This window comes from Chlorocebus sabaeus, chromosome 18 (genome assembly GCF_047675955.1).
Source record: "Chlorocebus sabaeus isolate Y175 chromosome 18, mChlSab1.0.hap1, whole genome shotgun sequence".
NCBI classification, from domain to species: domain Eukaryota; kingdom Metazoa; phylum Chordata; class Mammalia; order Primates; family Cercopithecidae; genus Chlorocebus; species Chlorocebus sabaeus.
Genome location: NC_132921.1, coordinates 24,645,016 through 24,664,145, shown reverse-complemented (window position 1 = coordinate 24,664,145; position 19,130 = coordinate 24,645,016).

Sequence of the window (19,130 nt, the reverse complement as noted above, 5' to 3'; positions counted from 1 at the left end):
TTATTTATGTGCAACTGTAGAGAAACTGCTGCATTTTCTTTTCGTGTAGAAAATAATAAAAATGATTACATTTCCCAGGCTAGCCCAACAAACTCATTTAAACCAAATAGTACCTGAATACATTACACACTTATAAATATGCTTTGAATTCTTGGATCCAGGGAAAACTTTAGTTTCCTTTATTGAAACAGCCATTAAGTTATGTGAAGTGAAATTCCTATTAATCTTCCCTTTCAGTCTTGATTTATGCCTGATTGTTTTTCTTTATGCTAATCCATAATCCATAGCAAGGTTTTTCCTGTTCTTTTCTGAAGGACAGATATAATATCCTTTTAATCTGCTTGATAAGGTACCCATGCCTATCCAAATAATGAAATGTCTTGGTTGTTATTAAAGCATGCCCAGTATTTGGGCAAAACCAGAATCTAATAAATTTTGCTGTCCCCTAATACACACAGCTTAATGGGAAACCATGAAGAACAGGAGCAAAGTGATAAAACTGGCAAGTGGATCAAGAGAATTTGCAAGCCAGAGGGCAAGAAACATCTAATCAAGATTCAAAGACAGAACTAAAGTTCAAATAGAAAAAGGATGGTTTTGCCTTTTTTTTTTTTTTTTTTTTTGAGACTGAGTCTCACTCTGTTTTCCAGGCTGAAGTGCAGTGGCGCAATCTTGGCCCACTGCAAGCTCTGCCTCCTGGGTCCTGGGTTAGCATGATTCTGGTGCCTCAGCCTCCTAAGTAGCCGAGATTACAGGTACCTGCCATCATTCCAGGCTAATTTTTGTATTTTTATTAGAGATGGGGTTTCACGACGTTGGCCAGGCTGATCTCAAACTCCTGACATCAAGTAATCCGCCTGACTTGGCCTCTCAAGGTACTGGGATTACAGGCATGAGCCACTGTGTCTGGCTAAAGGATGTTGCCTCAAGGATCAGGAGCTAAACTGGCTATCAGAGCCTCTAGAGATTATGCGTTTCTAACTATTAACATACTGCTATATGTTTTTAGAAGTTGTAGTGACTTCTCAATGAGTACTCTTTTCCCACAATTTTGCCAGTAAAAGTCAACTTCTAGATCATTTAATATCATCTAATACATTCTTATCTCTTAACACTATAAAATAGCCCACTATTGTTTCTTGTATCATATGCAGATATATATGTGTGTACACATATATGCATATTACAACATTTATTCCTTTACTCTGGACTTTATTTTATGTATGATGTGAAATAAAGGTCTAATTCTTATTGTTCAGAATGGAAAACCAAACTAGGCTCAAACTGATTAAATAAATAGTTTGAGCCTATCTCATTGCCATAGATTTTAAATTTGATCTTTATCATATACTAAGTTTTCATAATACCAGTATTTGTTTCTGAGCATTCACGTATGTTAATTATTTTCACTTTTGCCAGTACCAGACTGTTTTGATTCTTATAGCTTTATAATAAATTGTGACATCTATCAACGCAAGTTGCTCTTGTTTATTTATTGTGATAAAATATACATATAAAATGGACCATTTTAACTATTTTTAAGTGTGTAGTTCAGTGGCATTAAGTACATTCATGTTGTGTAACCATCACCACCATCTATTGCCAGAACTTTTTCATCTTCAGCAACTGAAACTCCATGCCCATTAAACACTAACTCCACATTTCTCTCTCCTGCCAGCCCCTAGCAGTCACTATTCTACTTTTCGTCTCTATGAATTTGACTACCCTAGGTATCCTGTATAAGTGGAATCATATGTTTGTCCTTTGTGACTGGCTTATTTTACTCAGCACAATGTTGTCAAGGTACATCCAAGCTGTAGCATGTGTATTACTTTCCCTTTTAAGGCTAACTACCTTTCCATTGTAGGTATAAACTGCTATCAATTCATCATACGTAGATTTTTGAGTTACTTTCATCTTTTGGCTATTGTGAATGATGCTGCTATAAACATAGGTGTACTGTATTTCTCCAAATCCCTGCTTTCACTTCCTTTGGGTATATATTTAGATGTGGAATTGCTGGATCATATAGTAGTTTCATGTTTCATTTTTTGAGGAATCACCAAACCACTTTCGACAGCACCTGTACCATTTTACTTTCCCACCTAACATGCACAAGGATTCTCATTTCTCCCCATCTTTGCTAATGCTTAATTCTATTTTTTAAATAATAATGTTGTAGTAAATATAACGTGGTATTTCACTGTGGGTTTGATTTGCATTTTCCTAATGATTGGTGATGCTGAGCATCTTTTCATGTGCTTGTGGCCCATTTGTGCATCTTCTTCAGAGAAGTGTCTGTTCAAATCCTTTGCCCGGTTTTCAACTGGGTTGTTTATGTTGTTGTTTGTATGAGTGTTCTTTATTTACTCTGGAAAGCAGTCTTTTATCAGATATATGATTTTCAAATATTTTCTTCCATACTTTGGGCTGCTTTTTCACTCTGTTAGTGTTCTTTAATGCATAAAATTCTTAACTAGATAAAGTCTATCCTATTTTTTCTTTTGTTGCCCGTGCTTTTAAGTATCATGGCCAACAAATCATGGCCAAATCCAATGTCATGTAGTTTTCTCCGTATGTTTTCTTCTAAGAGTTTTATAGTTTTAGCTCTTCTATTTACGTCTTGATCCATTTTGAGCTAATTTTTTAAGGTGAGGGTTCGACTTTATTTTTTTGCATGTTAATATTCAGTTTTCCCATCACTTTAGAAATGTCTGTTCTCCATTAAATAGTTTTGGCACCCTTGCTGAAATTCATTTGACCATACCTGTGAGGGTTTAATTCTGGGCTCTATTTTGTTGTGTGGGTCTATATGTCTGTCTTTGTGTCAGTGCTACATTGCTTTGACTATCACAACTTTGTAGTAAGTTTTCATCTTGTTTTAAAATTGTACTTATTTCACAAAAATGTCATGGCTATTACCTATTTTCTATTCAGGTTGAAGTTTAAAATAAATTTGTCAATTGGGCTTTGGAATAATAAATACATGAATTTGAGAATAATTGGTAGCTTCACAGTATGACTCTTACTATCTAGGATCACAGCTATTCTCTTTTTTAATTCAGATTTTGTTATATTCTTATATAAAGTTTTATAATTTTCACCAATGTCTTGCATATTATTAGTTTTGTTAGTTCTTATTAGTTTTTCAAATAGATATGTTGATCTTTTAGTGAAGTTTTTTTCTCATTACATTTTCTTATTAATCATTTTTGGAGTTGAGAAAAGATTGTGTTTTAATTTTGGTGTTTTATCTGATAATCTAATTGGACATCTATATTTGTTTTAATATTATTCCATTGTTTCTCTTGAATTCTTTGGATATATTAGATTATAATATTGCCCACAAATATAGTTGTCTTTTAAATTGTAATACTTATCTCATTAATTGCTCGTGTCTTATGATGTTGGCTGGTGCCTAGTGAATAGTATTCTTTAGCAGTAGTCATAATAGTCATTATTGTCTTTTTCTTGAGTGTGTCTAATGTTCACCAACAAGTATGATGGTAGCTACAGGTTTCTGATTGAGAGCCTTCATCCAGTAAGAAAGTATTTTCCTACATTTAGAAAAAAGAATTGAACTTTATCATGTAATGTATCAACATAGATTAAGATAATCACTATTTTTATCTTTAATGTATTAAGGTGCTAAATTGCATCCTTATTTTCCTAATTTTGAACCATCCTCATGGTCCTGGAATAAACCTTCCTTGGTCACTTTATTTTGCATTATAATGCTTTACTAGATTCAGTTTAGTAATATGCCATTTAAGACTCTTTGCATTTATATTCATGAGTTAGGCTGATGCATCATTTCCTTTCCTGTGCTCTGTTGCTGTTGGGAGTTTTGCTTACTTTCTGCTGTGAGATAGACTTTTTTTTTTGGCTATGAAATATCTTAAGTAATAGAAATTATTTGTTTTTGAAGAATCAGTAAAACTCAAAACAGGAAGGTGACCCGTTTCTGTTTCTTCAACGGAGTTCTGTTTCTTCGACTATATTTTTAGTGCCTTTTCTGATTATTGGTCTAGTTACTATTAAAAAACAAAACAAAAAAACCTTTCTTGACTAAATTTTGAGCATTTGCATTGTCTTAGGATATGATCCATTTCATCTACACTTTCAAGTATATCTGCATAAACCTTACACAGTGCTCTCTTACGATTTTAAAATTTATTATCCCTATATCTAAACCTCTGTTCTTATTTCTAATATTATTTGTGTTTCCTTTTTTCCTTGATTATATTTGCTACAGGTTAATCTGTCTTCATCTAGTAATCCTTTGTTTTTATTAGCCAACTAAACTAATGGTTTTTTTCTATTTTAAATCTTTATCTCTATCTCTATACACACATCTGGTAATATTATTATTTTTTGGTTACTAGGCTCATTTGTTCTTATCCAGCTTCTAGAATGTGCATTTAGTTTACTTATTTCCAGTCCTTTCTTGCTTTTCATGAAGTCCCAAATGCCCCCAAATATGGATGTGTAGTGTTCTCAGTATCATTATTTTATACATAGTATGTGATATCAATTATAAATTTCTTTTAAATTAAAGACCAATTTAGGAGAATGTTTTTATATTTCCAGTGGATAAATTTTAATTTGCCCATTTTCTGTTGTTAATGTTTAGTTTCATTGCATTATAGCTGTAAAATATGGTTTGCATGATTTCTACTATGGAAACATCTCTTGAGAATATTTTTCTGATCTAATATATCGTCACTTTTATAATCATTCCATGGGTATTTGAAAATAATGTTTATTCTGCTGCTTTTGTTACAGAGATGTCTATAAATTATTAAATCAAGGATATTAATTGTGCTGTTCATATCCTCATTTTGGGAATGTGATTATTCTATCGATTTCTGAGAGAGGAGTATTAAAATTTTTCATCATGATATTAAATTGGTCAATTGTTTTTTTGGTTTCAAATGGATTTTTTTAAAAATGTAGTTTGATAGTTGAATATTAAATGCACTGAGTTTGTATCTTTTTTGTAGATTATACTGTCTTTGTCTTATTTAATGCATCTTGTCTTGACTAACTATAATGTTGCCATTCCTGCTTTCTATTATTAGCATTTGCCTACTATATCTTTGTCCATCCCTTTATATTTGATCTTTCGGAATCATTTTGTTCTTGACGTATCTCTTGGAAACAGATATACCTGGATTTTGCTTAAAGAAAAGCTAATCTGAACTTCTCTGTCTTTAAATTGAGAAATGTATCTGTTGCCATTTACTAGAAAAATGAAAACATTCGGTCTCATTCTGACATACTGTTTGGTTTCCTATTTTTATGTAAATTAGTTTTTACCCCTTCCTGGTGTGATCAAGTTTCCTTTATTGTTATTTTTTCTTTTCCTGATTTGAAGGGTATACATACTACTACTATTCTATTCACCCAGGGCTTATCCTTATTTTTAAATAACATATTTAAACATGTTTCTTTCTATCAATTTCTAACATTAGTCAGTACCTTTTACCTCCTTCTTAAATAAGACACGACTGTGAAACTTTGTCTCTTCCTTCTTGTCTATTTCACTACTTCACCAGTGTTGACATAGGCAGAAATTTTGTTTCAACTTTGTGTTGATTTTTTCAACATCTTGCCTCTATTTTGCAATAGATTTTTAAAAAATAATTGGACTAAACAGCACCATTATGAATCTTTATTTTGATCTAATTGTAACTTTTGTGAATTCTTAACTTACCATTGTCTCTTCACTCTCATGCTTTCCTCCTCCTTGGATTCATTTTTAATTTTTCTGGCATACACTCTAAATTAGATTTTAAAAAGGCTTAGTGGGTGGTGCATTTTCTGAGTCCTTGAGTGTCTGCAAATGTCTTTATTGAGTTATTGGGAATAGAAATGGAGAACCCACATCTTTTTCCTTCTGAACTTTGAAGCTATTTCTCCACTATATTTTAAGATTGTAATTTTGGTTATTTTTTGAGTAAAAGGATGAAACAGGTGTGCAGTGACTTATTTAGTTGTCAAGCTACTATACTTTAAGCACAATATTAGACTACAGGAATTCAGAGAAGGTAACACTGATCTATAAATGAATGTCTGTGGGAGAAAGGAGAACAGGGTGACTACATTTGCTTGGAGTAGTCTTTTTGCAAAGGAAACATTTAAGACAGGTAGTGAAGCAAGGCAGAAACTTACAAGATAATTTATAGTCTCATGTTTTTCATATTCTGGTTCTTATATTAAAATGTTAGATAGAATTAGATTAAATAAGTTTAGACTAGATTAGAATTACATAGAATTGGAAATAATTATGTTTTCCCCAAATATCAATAAATCTTATTCCTGATCTAGTATCTAAGTATATACTTTTCACTTTATTAAATTTTCTAGGGCAAAGGTTGGCAAACTAAGGCCCACCACTTATTTTTATAAATAAAGTTTTATTGGAACAGCTATTCTCATTCACGTATTTATTGTACAACAGAGAATTGAGTAGTTGTGACAGAGGCTGCATGGCTCACAAAGTCTAAAATATTTTCTATTTGGCTTTTTACAGAAAACATTTGCTGACTGCTGTTCTATCTAGGATATCGTCAGTGTGTAGATGATGACCGTTCATGTCAGTGTTCCTACAAGCCAGTGAAGGTAGGATTCAACAGTAAGTCTTGACTTCCTTAAGGTGTCTGATGAGTACGTTTATACAAGTTCAGGAAACAAGTTTGCCTATATTTTATGTTAAAAAGATGTTAAAAGAAATTGAAGCTTATCTCTCAATCGCGTATAATTGTCAATAATTACTTGCCCTTTAAATGAGTTTCTTCTTTCCATTTTGTTTCTTTCTCGTGTTCTAGGCATCGCGCAATTCAGCATTGCGGTTTTCGTTTCTTTGACTTCGTGATGTGAGGGAAGCTGGCATGTTTTCTAATGTGCCGTTGTGTGGGCTTGTGCTGTTGATTGCTTTTGGCCTAGGTGCTATGCAGAGCTCCAAGGTTTGGCTTTGTAAACGCTGCCTGGCAAAACGGAAACATTTTGTGAAATTTGACAAATGTCACACACACCCGCACACACACATTTTAAATTGCAAAGTTCTCCCCCTTGGCACACAGTTTTCCCCGGGTTTTTATTCTTCATGATAAATCTTTAACCATCTTCGTGTCTATACGAGCTCTTTAGTGGGTCGATGTGCTTTTGCTTTGATGAGATTTGCAGTTAAAAAGCCCTTGGTTTCCAGGATATCCTTACTGTTTTTCTTTTCTAAAAAAATTAATGTGATCTTTTATTCCAATGAGAAAGCAGTTTTATTTCATTTCCAACTACTTTCTCAGACACAGGTTCCCACCGAAAACCATTCTCCAACATGGGACCCCTAGAAACTGACCTCTTGGCTTCTTTCTTCTGAACTCAGAGTGAGACACAGGGGAGTGGAATTCAGAGAAAAACTGGGTGAATTAAATTCTTTGTGTGCATGAGTTAAAGCATCTAAGAAACTATAAAATGAGCGCTTAATCTCAAGAAAAATCTTGGTATATTTTAGTAAATTTTCCTTCATGGGTAGCTAAAAGCACTTTACAAACAAATAATTGACTTTAGAATGAGGGGACAAATATGATTGTCCCTAGGTCACAGATGACATTAAATCCTGGGGAGGTAAGCTTTTGCTTAAGGTGACTCAGGGTGTCAGCAGGGGTGAGGCAGGCTTTAATTTTATGGTTGGGGTATCTGTTTCAAGTCTTCTGCCAACTTTAAGACATGCCTCTGGCTTAAGAAAAATCTTCCAATTTGACTACCCTAATTTGCATCCCTCTCTGGGTTTCCAGCTCTACTTTCTAGTTTCCTGGCACTCAAATTACTTAGGCATTACTTCTGACAATGACCCCCCAAGTCTCATCCCTTCAGCTTGACTCCAGGATTCTCGCACCTGTGAGCTGCAGTCCCTGGCAGCCTTGATTAGACGGGCTCGGCTTCCCTATGTATTGAGCAGAGCCCTTCCTGATTCAGACCTTTTAGGGCAACAGCAATTTGGCAGCCCTCTGTAGATGTAGGGTTGCAAGAGCAATCAGGCCGAACGGGACTGCTTCAGCCATACTGTTGAAACACATCATATTGCCTGGAGAGCAGACAGTGCCATTCAGAAACTCTAAAGAGAAAATGTAGTGCCTTTATTTTGTCAGTTACCGATCTGGCTTTCCTCCTAAGTCTCCAACTGTCAGAGAGAAAAAGAAACTAAGTGTTCGATTCCATAATTTTAATAGTGCCATAGGTTATGCTCAGTGTTTTGGAGTGATTGCTTAGAATCTTTCATGGAAATGTTAGGGCTAAAAGAGTGTGCTCCAGAGATAGATTGACTGGGTTTAAACCGTGGCGTTTCCTCTGAGTCACTCTGTGGCCTTGCACAAGGGACAGGGACACTCTGCACTTCAGTTTCTCTATGCGTAAACCGGAAAAAATCTACCTCTGCACCACTCAGTTTGGTAGCCACTAGCCACATATGGCTACTTAAATTTAAATTTAAAGTAGTTCTTAATAAAAGTAAACAATGGTAATAATTCTCTTTCTCAGTCATACTAGCCACATTTCAAGTACTCAGTAGCCACTTGTGACTAGCGGCTACTGTGTTAGAGAGCTAAGGGATTAGAACAGTAGACCACTGCTGTCCATCACAAAGTTCTGCTGGATTGCACTGGTCTACATCACAGGGTTATAAAAAGGAGTAAGCGAATTATGCAGCTAAAGTGCTTAGAACAATGCCTGGCAAGTGGGAAGGATTCATTATGTTTACCACGATCCTACTCTTTCCCACTCTCCTTCAAAATGGTGGCCAGGTGTACTGGAGAAAGCTTGGAGTACTGCACTTCCCTGTTCCTATATTGTTACTAATGCTTTATTTCCTGTGCCACTTTGTCAGTTTCGATGTCTCAAGGATTTCTTATTTTGTAAAGAAAGACACCACAGCAGAATGGCTATGAATGAATGCTTTAAAGCCAGACTGCCTGTTTTGAATCCCAGTTCTGTCACTTGAGTAGCTGTGTGATCTTAAGCAAATGATTTATTCTGTGTCTCAGTTTCTATGTATGTGAAATGAGAGTAATAATATATACAATTGAATAAAATCCCTCAAAGGCTGTTGGAGATGAATTGATGTAAGTAAAGTACCTTGAATGGGACCTGGCACCATACGTTCTCAATAAGTATTATCTCTCATTAATATTAAATATTAGGGTTTTTTTTCTTTTTTCTTTTTTTTCTTTTTTTTGCTGTCCTCAGCTCATCCTCAAAATGGCAGTGGAGCCTCCTGGGGGAAGTGTATGACTTGGCCTCTTGGAGGGGAGAGGTGTCACAGTACTCCCATTCATCTGGTCTTTGGGGTGATATCCTTTTGTCTCTCTCCTGGCTTCTGCAGTGGATGAGATTGGTCGTTGATTTGCCTTGTGGTTTAATGAGTCTCAGCATGGCTAGGGAGCTACAGCCCTTTCTGGCTACATGGTCTTTTCATGGCTCTCGCTGGTGCTACAGACCCATCGTACCCCTGCCTTACCTTCCTTTGGTCTCTGGTTGGGCAGTCACCCCCAGCCTCCACTGCAAGTCTCTCTCCATCTCATCATTGCTGGCCCCTGGACATTCTGCCCTTTTCTACCAAGATTTTAATTCCTTTGGGGAGCCTCAGAAACTTCTGGGTTCCATCCGTGCTAGATCTGAAACAGAAAGCAGAACAAAAGCTCCTTGTCCTCAGTGTTCCCTTCAATTTATCTAACACATCATTCCTATTCCACAGTGATTTCAGGAATTACCCCATTCTACCCTGGCAAAGGGTCTCAGTGCATGTGGATCCTCTTAGATGACGAGCTCATGTAACAGAGCTCCCAGAAAATATGAGATTTCTCAACCAGACAGTCCTTAAAACTGACTCATTTCAGAGGGTCCTAGGATCCTCTGGCTCATCATTGCCACTGTGGAGATTCTTTGATAGTGACTCCACTACCCATCACTTAGTCATGACTTGAGGTTGGAATCAGACTTCAGGCCTGAGTATCCAGACAAATGACCTTATGCCCATGAGTTCCATTCTCAACTGTTTACTGGGATTCTGAACCTGTGCAGTGGATATACCAATGAAGAAGGGTGAGAGATAAAGGCATCAAATACTGTGGAAGTAAAGTTACTACGTTTAGCCACTGCTTGAATGCAGTTGGCAAGGAAGAGAAGATTCAAATCTGACTCCATGGTGTTGAACCTGGTGATCAGAAAAACCAGAAGTTTATATGCTGTCTTCCCAACTGAATCCATTCTTGAAGCACACAGCCCAAATAGTAGCTACTGACTACACCCTTGCTATTGATGAACTGATGGAGTTATTTGTTTTTCTAGGTTCTGAGGAGGCAGGACCAAGAAATGGATGTTGACGTTTAGGAGACTGTATGTAATATGTAAATAAAATGATAATCATATAATGATTAAAATGATAATATTCAGGTAATAATTTAGACATCTCTTCTATGACGTCAATAATTGAGCTTTTCAAATAAAACTAGAAGTAATTGAAATAAAGCCAGTGTGGAAAGCAGTGCGGCAATTCCTCAAAGAACTTACAGTAATCATTTAACCCAGCAATCCCGTTATTCGGTATACACCCAAAGTGATATATATACCAAAGTTATATAAATTATTCTACCACAAAAACGCATACACGTGTATGTTTATTGTAGCACTATTCACAATAGCAAAGACTTGGAACCAGCCTAAATGCCCATTGGCCATTGGATAAAAAAGTGTGGTACATATACACTATGGAATACTATGTAGCCATAAAAAAGAGTGAGATCATGTCCTTTGCAGCAACATGGATGGAACTGGAGGCCATTATCCTAAGCAGACAAACATAGTACAGAAAACCAAACACTGCGTGTTATCACTTATAAGTGGGAGCTAAACAATGAGAAGACATGGACATGAAGAGAGAAACAACAGACACAAGGACTTGAGGATGGAGAATGGGAGGAGGGAGAAAGTAAAAAAGCTACTTATTGAGTACTATGCTTAATACCTGGGTGATGAAATAATCTGTACCCCAAAGCCCCATAACACACAGTTTATCTATACAAAAACCTGCACATGTACTCCTGACCCTAAAATAAAAGTAAAATAAGACAAAAATGGGCATAATGGAAAAAAAAAATCAAAGTGAGTCCTCTGGCCAGAACCTGTGGCTCATGCTTGTAATCCCAGCACTTTAGGAAGCCAAGGCGGGAGAATTACTTGAGGCCAGGAGTCTGAGACCAAACTGGGAACACAGTGAGACCCTGTTTCTGCAAAACATTTTAAAAACTAAGTCAGGCATGGTGGTGTGTGCCTGTAGTCCTAGCTACTCAGCAGGCTGGGGAGGGAGGATCCTTTGAACTGCAGTGAGCCCTGATCACGTCACTGCACTCCAGCCTAGGTGACAGAGGGAGACGCCGTCTCAAAAACACAAAAAACAAACAAAAAAAGGAAGTGATTCCCTTCAGGAATAATATATACTAATGTTTCCCTCGTGGCTTCATGAAATAAGTTGTTGTATCATCATCAGTCAAGAGTCCAGTGTGTACACAAGAAAGGGGAAGTTGACTTTCCCTTTCTTAAATGAAGATTTGCACGGCATTTAAGATTTTGGAAGAGGATATGTCCCTAGGTATGCCAGGAATATTAGTTGATGATGACAAGCACTTGATGAATAATTTTTGGAGTGTTGTTTAAAATTACAAGGATAATAGTAATTATAGATCCCAGAAGAAAAAAAAAAAAAAGCTTAATTATCAGATTTAAGAATAAGAGGTTACTCCTCATAGAAAAGTGATCATTTTTAGTGGTTGTGGAAAAAATGTTCAAATGACTAAAGGAACATATGGGGAACTACCAGCAGACCAATTCATGTGTTGCAGCTATTTAACTGAATTACAAATGCAAAATGCATTCTTTTTCCAGCTTCGTTCCATTTAAACCCAAATGGCTATGTGAAACGGTGTCATACACCTGGTGAAGAGCTCTGCTTTTTAAAAATCTTATTGCTTCACCAAAATGCCTGGTGTTGAACCAAAAACAACGTTCTTTTGTATTGTTTAAACGAGTTTAACCACTTTTCAGAATATTCACTTCTCTTTTGGTAGAAAACTAAACATCAAAAGAAATTTAATTTAACCCTCCTTTTCCCTTCATGGATCTATTGACATCAATGAGGATGCTAGCCATCATTAGAAAAGTAAATGAGGATGGCTTTTTTTCCCTCTCTTAAAGCCAGGAAAAACAAGCAGTGGAAAAATATATAATTTTTGTTGTTAGAAGTGGAAGCCTATGTTGTAAAACAGTAAGAAGCACTCTTCCAAACTGCTAAGAAAATATAACCAGGAGTGCAGGATTAAAATCCACAAATTACACACTTTGAATTATACTTAAGAATGCAACAAGAAGAAAAGCACAAACAATTTTAGGCTGAGTTAGAAAATAAGCTCTCTTACAAAAGCACATTTAATGTAATATTTGATGTATTTAGGAGCACTGGCTATATTTAGTTACAATGAATTACATAAATTGGACAGTGCAAACTGTTGGCCTTTGAGCCACATCTCGTACCCAGTTGTGTGTTGTTTGGTCTACCCACTATTCCAAAAAATTCTTATTGGCTACCATCATTTAAAAATTGGGAGCACTCACATAAAAATTCAGATTTTTAGTTCTCTTGAAAACAAGGATCTGGCAGTACTGGGCTTGTATTTCTGCAAGGTGTCAGCTGCCGAATGCTTCCTCTGCAGCCTCTGAGATGCACTCATGTGACTTCAGAGTTGGGAGGCAACAGTCCTGCTTCTGAGGCTTTTACCTGCGCTATGCTCCCCTTGGGTGTCTGAGATAGCTCTTAAGGTCAAGCTCAAGCTACTAAGACATTAAGATTTATAGAGATACAGAACTATGCAAACCTGGTCTTGATTTTCTATAAGAAGATTTTTCTGAGTCTGAGTGTGAGTTACCTTCAGCTATTCATATTTGATGTGTTTATTTTTTGATAGAATTAAATAATCTGAAATTGTCATTTGATGGATCTATTCACAATTTACTTCTGGACCCCATGCAACTCCAAAGTGACCCTTAAGTGAAATCACTTAATTACTTCCTACAACCTAAGGGAATGCAAAACTACAAATACAGCTAGATTACTAAAGCACATGTGTGGTTCATAATTTGTGTCTTCTGTTCATTTTTATCACACATTGGAATAGTTTAGAGTAGGGAAGCTGGAGGAGTGCAAAGGGACACTTTAATGACATGGCATGAGTCGACATTTAAATAAGATTTATGAATCTATTCTTAATATTAAAAATTGGGGAAATGATAAAATGCATCCTGGAGTTTAATTTTACAGTGTGGCTCCATATTCATTTGAAGAATTATATGATTCTAGATTGTAATAATCCAGTAATAGATATGCATTACTGTGGAATTGCCCCCATTTATATTATCTGTATTGCTAGCCAATAATATGCATAACTATTAATAACACATGACCAATTAGTATTATGAATTAGTGAATTAACTGGTACATAACCAGAGAGGCTGCTCATGCACTTTAGCATGTTAAGTATCATTCTTTCAAGTACAGCTTCCAACTATTTTGTTATGGGAATCCTAGGGCATAAAAAATTCAAGTTTATTTTTTAAAAAAAGTGATTTTTGAATGGAGTGAATTCCAAAAGCCAAGAAACCTTTTTAAAAAACCAAATTTAAAAATATTGCATTTTCATGACCTTTCTCTTCATGAGTAACTCAGAAAATTTGATTCAAACTTTCCAAAATAAATTTGTCTTTGGCTTTGAGACGAAAGCATAATAATTTTCGATTCAAAAGGAGCTGTTGGAGGACAGTTTTTTTGACACCGTGAGAAAGGAAAGAAATTAGGGCCCCAAATAGAGTACTAGTTGTTGGCTTAATTAGGGAGCAGGGCTGTGGTGTCATAATTGCTAAACACGATGCAACCACATCATCCATGCTATTTAGCTGCTAAATTTTTGACTTTCTCTTCCCAGAAAAACAGAGATCTGTGTTTTGAATGGAAAAATTCCTACTGATGCCAGTAAGCGAGCCATCCATCTATGATGTGTCTATGGGGAAGAAAGTGACATGAATGAGTAAAATAGAATATATGCTTTAAATCATGAAAATGGAGTCCAGATGGAAAGGTTAGGAGGAAATGGAGTGGAAAGGTGGATGAAGAAGAGCGAGAACTTAGGCAGTCATTGCGACTTGGTTGACACTTCCGTCCCTGTGACTACAATTCCGAGTTTGGGACTCCTGAGCTTTTCATAGATGGATGAGAATATAGGGGGAAGAAAAAGAGGAAGGAGTTTTCTGAAATCTCTGTGGAAAAGAAGGAGAAATAGGATGGGAAAATGTTACAAGCATTCTGTTCGTGTTGTATCACTTAGTGCAGTCTTGTCTCCCCAGCCCACTAGTCTGGAACAAGTCAGTCTCAAACATAACAACAGACACTGGGGAGCTCTCCAACAAAAGATCACCTCCCAAAGAACAGGATGGTGTCGAAGACTGAATGCCAGCCCGAGGAAACAGAAATACTACAGAAGCACGCCGGAGCCTGCAGTGTCTCCTCGCTGCCTCTGAATGAACTGCTAAAAGACCAAGAACTCTGCTGAGAGATAAGAAGAGGCGAGGGTGCGCTGCAGGTGGTGTTGGAAGGCCCAGACCTTCTCCTGATACCTGGGGCTCGCTACAGGCAATAGAAACATCCCGCAGGCCTTGGTGCAGGACAGGACAGAGGCAGGTTGTGACTCAGATCTGCGGGTGGAAAGTGGGCCTTTGGTTTTCTCCTAGGGGTAGAGCAAAGCCAGAGGGCTCACTTGGAGGAAAGTTAAGGCAGTTCATGATCCCTCCAACTTTATACCATGTCCTCAAAACTGCCTCCAAGCAATGGGCAACTGGAAAGATGACCTGGCCTCCAGTGATCACACAGTATGCATGGCTCCCTCACTACGCATTCCTTCTATCAATTTACGACAACACACTGTAGTGAGTACCTTTCCATTGCCGGGTACTTTGGCAGACATTGATAGTAGATGGATAACACCTGGTCCTTGATGTTGAAACGCTCACTGCCTAGTGTGGGGAACCAATGGTTGCAATATAAAGTATTAACTAGAGGGATAGAGTACTGTCTGAGGATCTCTGCACTCAGAGGAAGGGCCATTAGATCAGCCAGGACAGTAGGGAGTCAATGACTCATGAAATTAGCAAGTGGTGAGAAGAGGGCAGTAGATTCAGCGGCTGCTAAAAAAGGTTACTGAACTTTTTATTTCATCAATGCCAAGAAATTAATCTGTTTTATCCTCTTTTGCGGCCTTCGTTTAAACTTTTTTAACTTTTTTTTTTTTTTTTTGGATTTAGGGTACAAGGGCAGTTATATTGCATGAGTATATTGTATAGTGGTGAAGCCTGGGCTTTTAGTGCACCTATCATCCAAATAGTGTTCATTGTACACAGTAGGTAGTATTTCGTTTCTCACCCTTCTTCCACCTTTTGGAATCTCCAATGTCTGTTGTTCTAGTCTGTATGCCCATGTGTACCCATTGTTTCACTCCCACTTATAAGTGAGAACACGTGCTTTTGACTTTCTGCTTCTCAGTTGTTTCACTTAGGATAACGCATGTTCCCATTTTGATTCAGTCAAAATCCCGGGGTCAGCACTGACAATGTGATTAACCCCTGTCCTAAATTCACTGTAGATGAACTGCTCCCATCTGACTACTTATTACCACCCAAACCAGAAACCACAAAGACATTCTGACCTCTCCTCCTTCACTCCCCACCAACTGGTGAGTCAGCTAATCACTAAGTCTTAATTCTACTTGCAAACATCTTCGGAAGGGATCTCTCACTCCACAGTCTCTGTCATTGCCCAGTATACCCATTACCTCTGCTATGTCCCAGGGCTCATCATTCTTCATCTACATGCTGCACCAGCCTCCTAACTCCCATTCCTCCCCCTCCTACTTCACTGCCATAGGGTAATCTTTCTATATTGGAGATCATATCACATTTCTCCACTGCTCAAAATCTAATCTATCCATGGTTTCCTACTGTAAACAGAATAAAATCCTAACTTTTTAGTATGATCTACAAAGTTCTTTATAACATATTTAAACAGATACCACCAAAGAAGATATATGCATGACCAATAAGCATGTGAAAAGACACTCCACATTATTCGTCATTCTAAAATGCAAATTAAAACCACAGTGAAATATCACTACACAACTATTAGAATGGCTCCAATTAAAAAGATTCATTGTATCAAGTGTTGGTGAGGATGTGGGGAAAATGGAGCTCTGATATACTGCAGGTAGGAATGTAAAACAATATGATCACTTTGGAAAATACTTTGGTAATTTCTTATAAAGTTAAAGATATATTTGCCATGGGCCCAACCATTCAACTCCTAGAAATCAAAGAAGTAACAGCTTTTGTCCAGAAAAAGAGTTGCACACAAAAGTTCATAGAAAATTTATTTATAATAATTGGAAGCTGAAATCAATCTAAATATTCATTAATGTCATATTCATTAAGAGTGAATGTATAAACACCTTGTGATATATTCATATGATGGAGTAGAGCAATTAAAAGGGATAAACTATGGATACCTGCAACTCTATAGTTACTGAGTGAAAGAAATCAGACAGAAAAGGATGCATACTGTGTGTATTAGTTTACTAAGACTGTCATAACAAAGTACCATAGACCAGGTAGCTTAAACAACAGAACTTTGCTTTCTCAGAATTCTGGAGGCTAGAAATCTGAGATGAAGGCCTTGGCAGTGTTGGTTTCTTCTGAGGCTTCTCTCCTTGGCTTGTAGAAGCTGTCTTCCTGCTGCGTCTTCATATGGTCTTCCCTCTGTGTCCATATTTTCTCTTCTCTTAAGGATTCCAGGACTAGGACCCACCCTAAAGACCCCATTTAACTTAAATATCCCTTTAAAGATCTTGTCTCAAATACAATCATATTCTGAGGTACTGGTCTGAGGTACCAGGGGTTAGGACGTCAACATATGAATTTTGAAGGAACACAGTTCATTCTATAACATGGTGTGATGACATTTAAATAACATTTTAGAAACTGCAACCCAATTTATAGTGACAGAAAGCAGATCAGTGGTTAGCAAGGATGACAAGAGGAGTTGGAAAGAGACAGAGGTCTGGGAAAAGTTTTGGGGGTGATGGATATGTTTGCTGCCATGTTTGTGGTGATGGTTTCTTGGGATTATGCATGTATCAAAAGTTATTGCATTGTACACTTTAAATTTTAATATGCATAGTCTATTGTAAGTTGATTATATGTCAATCAAGTGTGTCTTTTGACAACAACACTTATTACGATCTTACCTTCACATTCCTCTCTAGTTCTAGATGCAACTACTCAGTTTTAGGCATCATGTGCCTTCACTATACTAAATTTTTACAGTTATTTGAAAATTGCAAATTTTCTCATATTGGCCAGTAAGATTCTGCAAATATTTCTTCTATCTGGAAATGTCCTTCTTCCTTCTCTGCTTAGTGAATACAACCTGAACATCAGTTTGCAGATAGTACCCATCTCCAGGCTGAGCTAACTGTCCATTCTTCCTGCTTAGATTGCTTTGTTACAGCAGATAGAATATGTCTTTTGGGGCCAGGCATGGTGACTCATACCTGCAATCCCAGCCCTTTGGGAGGCCAAGGTGTGTGGATCATGAGGTCAGATCAAGACCATCCTGGCCAACATGGAGAAACCCCGTCTCTACTAAAAATACAAAATATTAGCTGCATGTGGTGGTGCGTACCTGTAGTCCCAGTTACTCAGGAAGCTCAGGCAGGAGAATCGCTTGAATCTGGCAGACAGAGGCTGCAGTGAGCTTAGATCACACCACTGCACTCTAGCCTAGGTGACAGAGTGAAGACTCTGTACCCCCCTCCAAAAAAAATGTCTTTTGGCTGTTTATTTTCTTGTTTGTATCCCATTAGGTTAAAAAAATTTTTTGAGATTAGGCACTTTTGTCATTTTTGTATATATACTTTTTTTTTTTTTTTTTTTCTGAGACAGTGTCTCACTCTGTCGCCCAGGCTGGAGTGTAGTGGTGCAATCTCAGCTTACTGCACCTTCCATCTCCCAAGTTCAAGTGATTCTCATGCTTCAGCCTCCCGAGTCGCTGAGATTACAGCACCGGCCACCACACGTGGCTAATTTTTGTATATTTAGTGGAGATGGGGTTTCTTCATCTTGGCCAAGCTGGTCTCAAACTCCTGACCTCAAGTAATCTGCCCGCTTCGGCCTCCCAAAATGTGCCGTAATATATTTTTAAATAAAACTTTTGATTTTGGAATAATTTTAGAATTGTAGAAAACTTACAAACATAGTACAGAGTTTCCATTGTACCCTTTACCTAGTTAACCTTGTTAGGATGATATTTTACATTACTTTGCAAAGACTAAGTAGCCAACACTAGTACATTGCTATTAACTTGACACCAGATTTGATTTGAATTAATTTATCTTTCCACCCATGTTCTCTTCTTGTTCCGAGATCTAATGCAAGATATCACATTACATTTTATCCTCATGTCTCCTTGGTTTCCTCTGGTCTGTGACAGTTTCTCAGTGTTTTCTTATTTTTTGGTATATTTTTATCCCCAGAGCTACATAATGCCTGGCCCCTAAAAATTTAAAAATATGTGTAGCAAAGATTCATGCTGCCTACTATGTGTCAATCATATTGTTAGTATCTCTCAGTGAACCCACTCATGTAACCCTCATAATAATCTAGAGGTAGTTGCTGTTATTATCACTGGCTTAGCAGATGAAGAAGTTGATGCTTAAATAACATAAACCACTAGCTAGCTTGGCTCTTAACCACTATTCTGTCAGCAACGAATACATGTTTGTTAGGTAAATGGATTAATTCAAAGCTGCCTTTTCCTCTAGGTTGAATTCAAGTAATGATGAAAACGCTGAATGTTCACAATACTAGACCTGCTTAAGAAAAGTGGAAGCATTGAATTATGGGATGACTTTCTGGAAAGGACGAAGTTTTCTGGTCCTGGATTGGCTGGGTGCTCTCTGCCTGGTGAGCCCATCCCCACTACCTGC